At 42.0% G+C, this 9531-nt stretch overlaps 1 protein-coding gene and 1 pseudogene across 2 annotated transcripts in view; one reads left to right on the forward strand and one right to left on the reverse strand.

Moving 5' to 3' along the window:
* The window catches only part of LOC135195087 (vesicle-associated membrane protein 4-like), a 196925-nt gene that overhangs the window by 143691 nt on the left and 43703 nt on the right, over window positions 1-9531 (reverse strand). The gene's annotated exons all lie outside the window — the stretch shown is intronic.
* The window catches only part of LOC135226933 (periodic tryptophan protein 2 homolog), a 79041-nt pseudogene that overhangs the window by 61461 nt on the left and 8049 nt on the right, over window positions 1-9531 (forward strand).

A 9531-nucleotide genomic window follows, 5' to 3' on the forward strand; every position in this document is an offset into this window, starting at 1 on the left:
AGAAAAAATGCTGATATAAATTTACAAAAGGCAAATAAAAATAATCTAGTCTTTTCTAGTTCTTACATAATAAAAAAAAAGCATTTTAAAAAGGTCTAAAAGCTTTTCATCCAGCAAACTAATGTCTTTTCATGAAAAAATGTCAAATAATTTGCTCAAATTTAACTGGTCCAAAGTTGGTTTACACACAGATTTCTTTTTGCACGGCAATCTTTGGAACTTAACCTCCATGTAAAAAGAGGAACTACTGTATGCTAAATTTTACTAAGTTATAAATGTTTTTTCTCATTTTTTTATCTGGTATAATCGTAATTACAGCTCACACAGTATCATAATAGATAAGAACTAAAATCAGTAACAAATTCTGAGTAGTATATTTTTTGTTGTTTAGTAACTAAAATATTTATGACATCCTGGATGGGAATGGTGGACAACATTTCCTGCAACATCTCAAGGCAAACTGATCATTCTGTCCTGTACCAATGAACTATTATAGTTGCCGTAAGAGTTGCCATGATTCAATAATGCCCATGGAAGTAATCTGAACACTTTTCTTGCAAAATTCATTCAAACTGTACGATGCAAAATGTTGATCATCAGAGGTCGATACCCAGACATTACCCTAAAAGTCTTTATAAGATTAGTCATGCATTTGATGCCCACTCACAAAGGGTTAATATTTGGAAGTTAGTAAATAATTTTTTACTATAAAAAATTCATTTTGTCATGCAAATTAACATAAAAATGCAGTAATTAATGAATATTGCCCATCGAAAAAATCCTGTCAAAATTAACCCAAATTTTCCCGCTCAAGTAATATTATGAGATAAGTTCCGCAGAAATATTTGTGAATTAGGTGAAGCTGTGAATTTCTAAACCGGCGAATAAGGCTGGTATCTGTAGTTGTAGTAGTTGACTGTATTTTTAGATTATTCAACCATTAATGTGGTGAACCCTTTGATGTTTGATTGGAATTGTCCTTCATCTTTAAGGAACTTTAAATGTATAAAGCCGAGATATCAGAGATGTAAAGGTCCAGTGTTTTTTGTGTAGTGTAAAAATATTAATGGCTTTTGTAATGTATGTTACTTGTGCACTTTCTGCATCTTATGCATCCTCTTGGGTGTATTTTATTATCACCTCACTGTCCAATTACTTTAGTAAATCCTCTCACCAAGCTGTATGAGAGTCTAGAAATCACTCAGTAGTCAGCTGTCATAATTTTGGTTGCACCAATGCCAATTTTAAAAATGCTCCTTCATGCCAGCCTACGTGTGTTGAAATTTGAAAACGTATAGGGCTGCTTTGGACTACAGCAGTAGATAGAGCAGACTGGCAGCGAAGTAACTTTTGAAGGTGCACTAGGTTTATTTAGAAACGAAAAGGTTTAAAAACATTAATTTTGTAAGAACAACTACTATTGGTATATATCATAACTGTCTTTGGTTGTGGATTCAGTGTATTTTTTTTATATATACAGTAATATCATGCATGTGATTTTAGTTTTAGAAGTAATGTGCTCTGGTGATTGGAAGGTTTCATTTTCTTTCAGGTACTGTTCGTGCATTCGATCTCACTCGTTATCGTAATTTTAAGACGATGACTTCCCCTCAGCCTGCCCAGTTTTCGTGCATTTCTGTCGACAGTGCTGGAGAACTAGTTGTTGCTGAGACAAGATAGTCATGATATTTACCTTTGGTCTCTGCAAACAGGAAGACTGTTAGAAGTAAGTTTGTTTTGTGTTTCATTGGTAGAAATAGAGCAAATTCATAATTAAATTTCATCTAGCTTTTTGTGTCTGTTGTCCATGTTTCTTTCATTGCTCTTTATAATTCAAATAAAAAAAAAAGTTATAAATGAATAATACCCAAGTGATGATAGCTGTATTCCTTGCATGAGTAGAAGGGCAATAGTTTGTGAAACTAAACAATTAATAGAATCGTTTAGCTTGAACTGACCCTTCCCTTTCAAGTGAATTGCTAGTTCAAGCATCTGTTATTTTCCATCATGGATTCTCTTGTTGTCAGTCTGCAAGAATGCATTATTTTTTTTTTTTATTTTGTTATGGCATTTCTTATTTTTGTCAATATTAGGATGTCCTCTAACGAGGATAACAACTTTAAATGTAGGAACAAAAATTATATCTCTAACAAGCACTGCAATCAATGTATTAATTAGCCAGATGAGACCATGAATTATTTTTTAAAAGTATATAAGAGAAGTAGAGAAGCAGATAAGAATAACAAAAGATAGAAAAGAGATTCTTCGCATGCTAGGACAGGAAGTGATGATAAAATTTTCAGGTTTTCACCATCTGTCAATTAGTAGCTCTTTGTGCTGTTTTTGCTGTTTAGCCAGCAATCCTTCCCCCTCAGAAAGTGGTCATCTACTCTCAAAGTTCCCTGTATCATTCAGGATATGAGGTTTGGCAAGTTAGAAGCCATTGTTGCCTGCTGATCGAATTGAATTTGTCTATTTTTGGGTTTCCCCTTGTGGCAGGGGAAGTGCCATCACTTGCCCTCCTTGTTGGCTATGACTTTGCCACTCCCTGTGATGCTCCTGCCCCCCTCACTGTTGGAAAGCAGGGTATGTCTGGTAGTGGTAGCGGTTTGTGTCTGTTGTCTTCTGCCCCCTGGCCAACCCTGTATATGTCACATACAGGTTGGCACTCAATTGCTGAGGAATGCATGTGGAAAGATCAAAGTTTGGGTGGGTAGGCAGGAGCTAGGTAATTTAGGTGAAGATTCTGTTTCACTGCCCTCCATCTTCCCAGGAAGCTTTGTACGAAAAATCCCTGTTTGGGATCCTTTTCTGGTTTTCCAATTAATCCTAAACCTTGTTTGGTCGCATTGTCCTTGCAGAATGCCACAGCAATGCCTAGAAGGTGTTTCTCCTGGCACTATACACTCACCTTTGTCCTTTTGGTTCCCTAGGAAGGGTTGGCAGTGAGGCTGGTTATGTATGTTCATCTTCATACCATTTACTTGACATGTAGGGATTTGAGTTGCTGGCTTTATCTTTGGTCATTGTATAATTAGCACTAGGGTTTGCTGCACTTCTCCAGCCACTTATCCCTGGTAAACATGAACATATGTCACAGATACAGTGGTCCCCCATTTTATGAGGGAATAGGTTTCCAGAACTACTGTGGAAATGCAAAATCTGCAGAAATGCAAATACCCAACTCTACAAATGCTTATAACTGCCAAATACCTTGTGCCCCTTAAACTAGAATGCTTATAACTGCCTATTTTAACCTTTTCACTCCTTAATGTGATATACATCCCAAAATACCCAAAGAAACCTTACTTACAGTAATCTCCTACTACTGTGACTCTTTAAGTAAGTAGCCTATGTACACCTTTAAAATGCCTATAACTGCCTTTTTTAACAGTTCATTGCCAAACTTGACAGCTGAAATAAAAATATACCTCAAACTATTATCCAGAACATCCTAATATAATTTCAGTCACATTGCAGAATTATGGCCTACGTAACTTTGCGCATCGTTCTGTGCCTACACTTTATAAATATTGATATTTTTCTGTGTAATACATTTATTTACTACTGTAAGTTCTTGGTTTACATCACATTGTAGTTAGGCCTTGCCATCTCCCATAAATTTATAAAAAATTCTTCTGCCATCTCTCTCTCTCTCTCTCTCTCTCTCTCTCTCTCTCTCTCTCTCTCTCTCTCTCTCTCTCTCATGAAATATGAATTATTGCATCATAAACTTTTATGTACAAAAATAAGAATAATAATTCTATAGTAAAAGGGATTTTGACAAAGGAAAAATCTATTTCTGGGTGAGGACCTGTGTCGCCCAGTGAAATGTAACCTATAGCACTCATTTCTAAATATAAATAAATGCTAAATATACCAGAAGAAAAAAGCCAATGGAATGCCAGAGATTACTACCGCTGGATCGATCACCCCAAAGGGTGTCGATATAGCATCAGGGGCGAGTGGAAAGCCACTTATCACAGATACTTTGCCCAATACCTCTCTCCTCTCTCAAAATCCTCTGCCAGAGAGGTGTCGTTACAATGGTCACCTTCCGCTCGTCACTACTACTTCTGCCAAGAAACGTCATTCCTGAAATACGCACCCAAGCTTGGGGGCAGCTAAAAGGTGGTGAAAGGAAAAAAAGAGGGATGGGTTCACTGGGCGACACAGGTCCTCACCAAGAAATAGATTTTTCCTTCGTCAAATCCCTTTTCTGGGATTGACCAGAGAAATTGGGCCATACAAGCTTGTAAATTGAGAGGAAAAAATAAAATTTTTCTTACAATCATTGTTTTAATGATCCAAGTTATAGGATACAAAATATAAGGATAAAAGAATAACATATAACAATATATGACCAAGTTCATACCATCACCAGGAAAATCAGCACACAAGTACAGGAGTGGGTTGATAAGCAATCCAGTCGGTAATGAAAAGGGCAAAAAAGGAGGGAATACGAGCGAGGCAGGTAGGTGAGAGGGAGTACCAAAAGGTAATTAATGGCAAAATCAATGATAATTAATAATATACACATTACAAATACATAATTAGGCTGTATCAGGGAAGACAATGTTCCTGCAGCCTCTGCAGAATATTTAAGGGCCTCTAGAGACTTTAGATAGTGGAGTTTAAATACTGTCAGAGATTTCCAGCCCGTATACTTTTTGAGATCATCGAAGATTCATATGATGATCATAATTAACTGAGGTAGCCACTGCTCGGATATCATGACCTGAGGAACTGAATCTGGATTAGCTTTTTTAATAAAATAAAGAATTTGTTGTCTGATGGCCTTCAAGGAAATGGTTCCATCATTCTCTCTAATAAAAAGAGGACCTGAAGACTTATTAGAAGTTCTGTCAAGATAAGATTTCAATGTAATAACTGGACATAATGATGGGTCCTGTGGAAGAGGGACAATCTTCCACAGAGACCATCTGTTCTGAGGGTCTTCATTCTTTGCTAAGAATTTCAGATCCGGAGAAAGCAGAACTTCTCCTGACGGGAGGACATCAATATGATTTGGTTCTCCAGAGAGAGCCGACAGTTCAGATATTCTGGCACCTGAGGCCAGGCTCAGAAAAAAATAAAAATAATGTTTTCCAGAGAAGGGTTATATATGAGCATGATTCATTATCAGTATCTGAAGCGAACTTGAGTACATCATTTAAAAACCAGGAGACGTATGAGGCCGGTTTACTGGTCTCAGACGAGCACATGCTCTAGGGATAGACGAAAAGTACGAATCTGTTAAATCAATATTAAATTAATGCCAGACTGAAATATTTTCCTTAAGGCAGATTTAGTTGTAGTAATGGTACTAGCAGCTAGGCCTTTTTCGAACAGAGTTCTAAAAAATGAAACTGCCAGATTCGTAGTCATTGTCTGAACATCTGATTCTTTTAGAAAGATGGCTAACTTCCTCACTGCCGAATCATACTGCCGGAGTGTCGATTCTCTTTTGTCTGATTCCACGAACAATGTGTTTAGTGGATCAATATTAGCACCTTTCTGTCCGCAAACTTCATGAAGCCCATAAAGTTAAGGCATTCAGAATTCTTGAGGAAGCTGACACAGTCCGAGTTTGTACTATTTGAGTCAGTTATGGGTTGGGAATCCGTCTGGGATGGAGTTTCAACTCTAGTAGAAGAGGAAACCAATTGTTCTTCGGCCAGTTGGGTGCTACCAGAGCTATCCGCCCTTTGAAAGATCTGAGTTTTTGTAGAACTTTCATCAAAAGGTTTATTGGCGGAAATAGGTAAATCTTCTGCCAATTGTTCCAGTCCGTGGACATCGCATCTGTGGCGTGAGCTAGAGGATCCAAATTGGGAGCCACATAACATGGAATTTTGTTTGTGGTTGGACTCCATGGTGAACAAGTCTACCTGAAGGCCCGGTATTTGTAGGCAAATCCAATTGAATGACTTTGTGTCTAAGGACCACTCCGATTCAGCGGAGTTGTCCTGGACAGTGATCCGCAATGACATTCCGTACTCCTGCCAGGTGAGTAGTTGACAGGTGCCAATGATGTTTCATTGCCAACGATAAGATTGCTATCATCACGTGATTTATGTGGCTCGACTTGGAACCTCCTCTGTTTAGCAGTGAACTATCACTGCACTGTCCAGGACTAGTCTGATATGAATATTCCTGGCCAGAGCTAGTCGTTTCAGGGTCAGGAAAATGCCATTGCTTCGATGTTGATATGGAACCGGCGGAATACTGTCGACCACGTTCCTTGAACCTTCTTGTACTGAGAATAGCCCCCATCCGCTCAGAGAGGCGTCCGTGTGGACTACTAGAAACGGCGGGGTAAATTGAAGCGGTACTGACTTGGAAAGACTCTTGACTGTCGTCCATGGACGAAGTCTTTTCCTTAGTATCAGCGGAATCAAGGAGATTTTGTCTCTGAGTCTGCTGTTGGCTGTTCTCCACCATACCTGATTGATGTCCTTCAGTCTGGCTTTCAACAAAAAATCTGTTATTGAAGCAAACTGAAGAGAACCTAAGACTCTTTCTTGGGTACGACGAGAAGCCCGTCTGTTCTTGAGAAATTGTCTCATAGCTTTTGCTATCTCTTTGCACTTGGTTGGTGGAAGAGATAGTTTGTGTGCGGTTAGATCCCATTGAATTCCTACCATTGAAAGCGAGATGCCGGAATGAGGCGGGGCTTTTTTCTTGTTTATTTGTAATCCCAAATACTCTAGAAATTTTATTACTTTGGCTGTTGCACTGCGACATTCTTTGTCGGGTGCCCAAATGAGCCAGTCGTTTAGGTAAGCTACTAGCGTAACCCCCTGAGCTCTTAGTTCCTGAACTACTGTCTCTCCTAGTTTGGTGAATATTCTGGACGCTATATTGAGCCCGAATGGCATGACTCTGAACAGTAAGCCTGTCTTCCTAGGTTGAAGCCTAGGTAGGGAGAAAAGTTTCTCGCTATCGGGACATGATAGTAAGCGTCTGTAAGATCGATAGAGGTGGTGACGGTTAGCATGCGGAACTTGTTGCATTGAATGTATGAGTTGAGACGGGACAAGTCCAGAATCACTCTTCGTTTGTCCGTTTCCTTCTTGGCATGGTGAACAAACGTTCCTGAAATTCAGGTGTCTGACTTTCTTTATTGCCTTCTTTTGAAGAAGGTCTTTGGCATAGTCTAGGAGGTCTGTCGTTGGAATTTGGTGGAATCTGACTGGTGGAGGAGGCCCTTTTATCCATCTCCACCCCAGACCTTTTGAAATGATACTGTGGGCCCACTGACTGAAGGTCCAATGGTCCCGGAAGAGGTACAGTCTCCCACCTACCTGGAGAGGCTCATAGATTGGATGAGGTCTTACTTCCTCTGCCTCCTCTGGAACCTCTGTCTCTGGAGGGAGCTCTGGAACCAGCTCTGTACTGGTAAGCACCTCTTGCTCGCTTCCTCTTGCATGTCGGTTATAGCCTCGAAACCCCCTTTGTGCTTCAAACGAAGCGTTGAAGGCCGGGGACGTCACGAAAGCAGCCGAACTCGAGGACTGTTGATTTGGTTGACTCTGCAGCAACACAAATTGTTGTTGTGGTCGTGCTGTAGAGGTCGAAGGTTGACCAATCTGGAGACGGGAACTGCCTGAATCACCGTCTGTGTCTGAGGAGCCTGGAAGGGCTGATACTTCCTGACCCTCTTCCTACCTTTGGCCTGCGGTCTGGAGGTCTCATAGAACTTCCTTTTGGAAGGAAGACCCCAGCGGACATGAAGGTTCTGATTAACCCTAGCAGCTTCTCTGATAACGCTGTTAACTACGTCTCAGGAAAGAGGTTAGGTCCCCAGATTGCTGCTTTAATGAGCTTATTAGGCCTCGTGTCTAATGGAAGCATCGGCAAGGACATGCTTCCTGCAGTTCCGCTAGCAACCACAAAGTCATAAAGGTCACACTGAAAGGTCCTGTAAGAGTGACTTTGTTAGAACTTGGAATAGAGGTTCCTCAGAGAAGACAGAAGCCGTCAACTCCGATGTAGTAACAGAGTTGATCGACCTGCTCAGTCTGCACCTGGACCCAAATTCTGCCTTAACCATGGCCTCCGGGATTCTGGGTAATCGTTTACTAAACTGAGTGGAAGCACACTCCGGATCGAGTTTGCCCACTGTGAATGTTTCTGGAGCACCCACCCAGCGCTCCAGATCCCCGGGAAAGAGTAGAGAGGTAGGCTCTGTCTCTCGAAGCTGAGGCATCGGCTTCTCCTCCATTCCGGCCTGCAGAGTTAACCTCGCGATCTTAGACGTGCAAGGGGTTGGGATGTTTATCCCTCACCCACGAACGTGGTGTAGCAACCCTTGTGTGGCGTCAGTCTAGTGTTGACGCACTCCCATTCTGAAAGGGTGCGGACCCATGCCGACTGTGCCTTGTCCCTAGGATAAATTACAGTTTCCTTTGGGACTCTGTCTACCCTGACTAATGCTTCCTCAGCTAACCGAGCGAAGCCTGCTGGGAAGGGAAATTGGAGGTCCGCCGGGAAGAACTCGTAATCTTCCATGGGACGGGTTCCACAGCCTTCAATTGTCAGCATGCCATCCGAAAAAAAGGGGGCATGCAGAGCCACTGCCATGGGTTGCTGTTCTCAAATGGCGGAAGCTTAGAAGCGTCCGGCACAATAAAGACTGCTGTGTGCCTCCGGACTGCGTAAGTCCGGCCAGCAAACTCTCCTGGACCTGTAGTCTCTGAGCCAGAGACAGGATGGACTGACTGATGTCTCGAAGCGAGCTGAGAAGACATCGACTGCAACTTCGAGTCCACGATATTGCCCATCTTCTCCATTAGAAGATTAGCGAAGGCATCAGGATCAAAGCCGGACTCCGTAGGTCTGGCTTTAGATACCTTAGCTCTCGACCCCTTAGGCGGGGGAGTAGCTTTAGCCGAGGAAGTCATAGGCGTAGGAGCCAATGATGACCTGGCGGAACTCGCCGGAGTAGGTTTACATTTGGTCTGGTAGTCCTAGGCAGAGTCTTCTTCTTCAGGGCTTTCACCTTAGGGATCACGGAACCAGACCTGTCCCCAAGGTTCCTGGACTTTGAGAAGCCCTGGAAGGAAGACGGAGTAAGACTGAAAGAAAATGATTTCTTTTTAACAGATCTAGAACTACAGCTACCTGCCTCACTTACTTCCCTACCTTCTTCCTGCGCGTCGACGGTCATTGGTTCAAGATGGATACTGATGGTTTGCCACCTCTTTTCCGCCACCTCCTCGCACAAGGCGTCTTGGTCTTCCAGAGGGGCCTGGGTCTCCATCTGAATTTTGGCAATAATTGGGGCCGCCACCTCCCTAGCTACTGCTGAAGAAGTCCTCGCGTTCGGATACAGTAGCAAACAAAGCTCCTCCGACAGTACATAGGGGCATCTGGCAGCGACATTCCTGCCAAAACCTTCAACCCAGGTCCTTAGGGTTGTCAACGAGGAGGTTTTGAGCACCAGAGGAGTCTGTAAGAGAGGACGAAATCAGATCCTCCTGTGGCGGAATGTGTCATATTTTCAGATATATATGTAAGGATATGTCG

This window comes from Macrobrachium nipponense, chromosome 15 (assembly GCF_015104395.2).
Source record: "Macrobrachium nipponense isolate FS-2020 chromosome 15, ASM1510439v2, whole genome shotgun sequence".
Lineage (NCBI taxonomy): Eukaryota > Metazoa > Arthropoda > Malacostraca > Decapoda > Palaemonidae > Macrobrachium > Macrobrachium nipponense.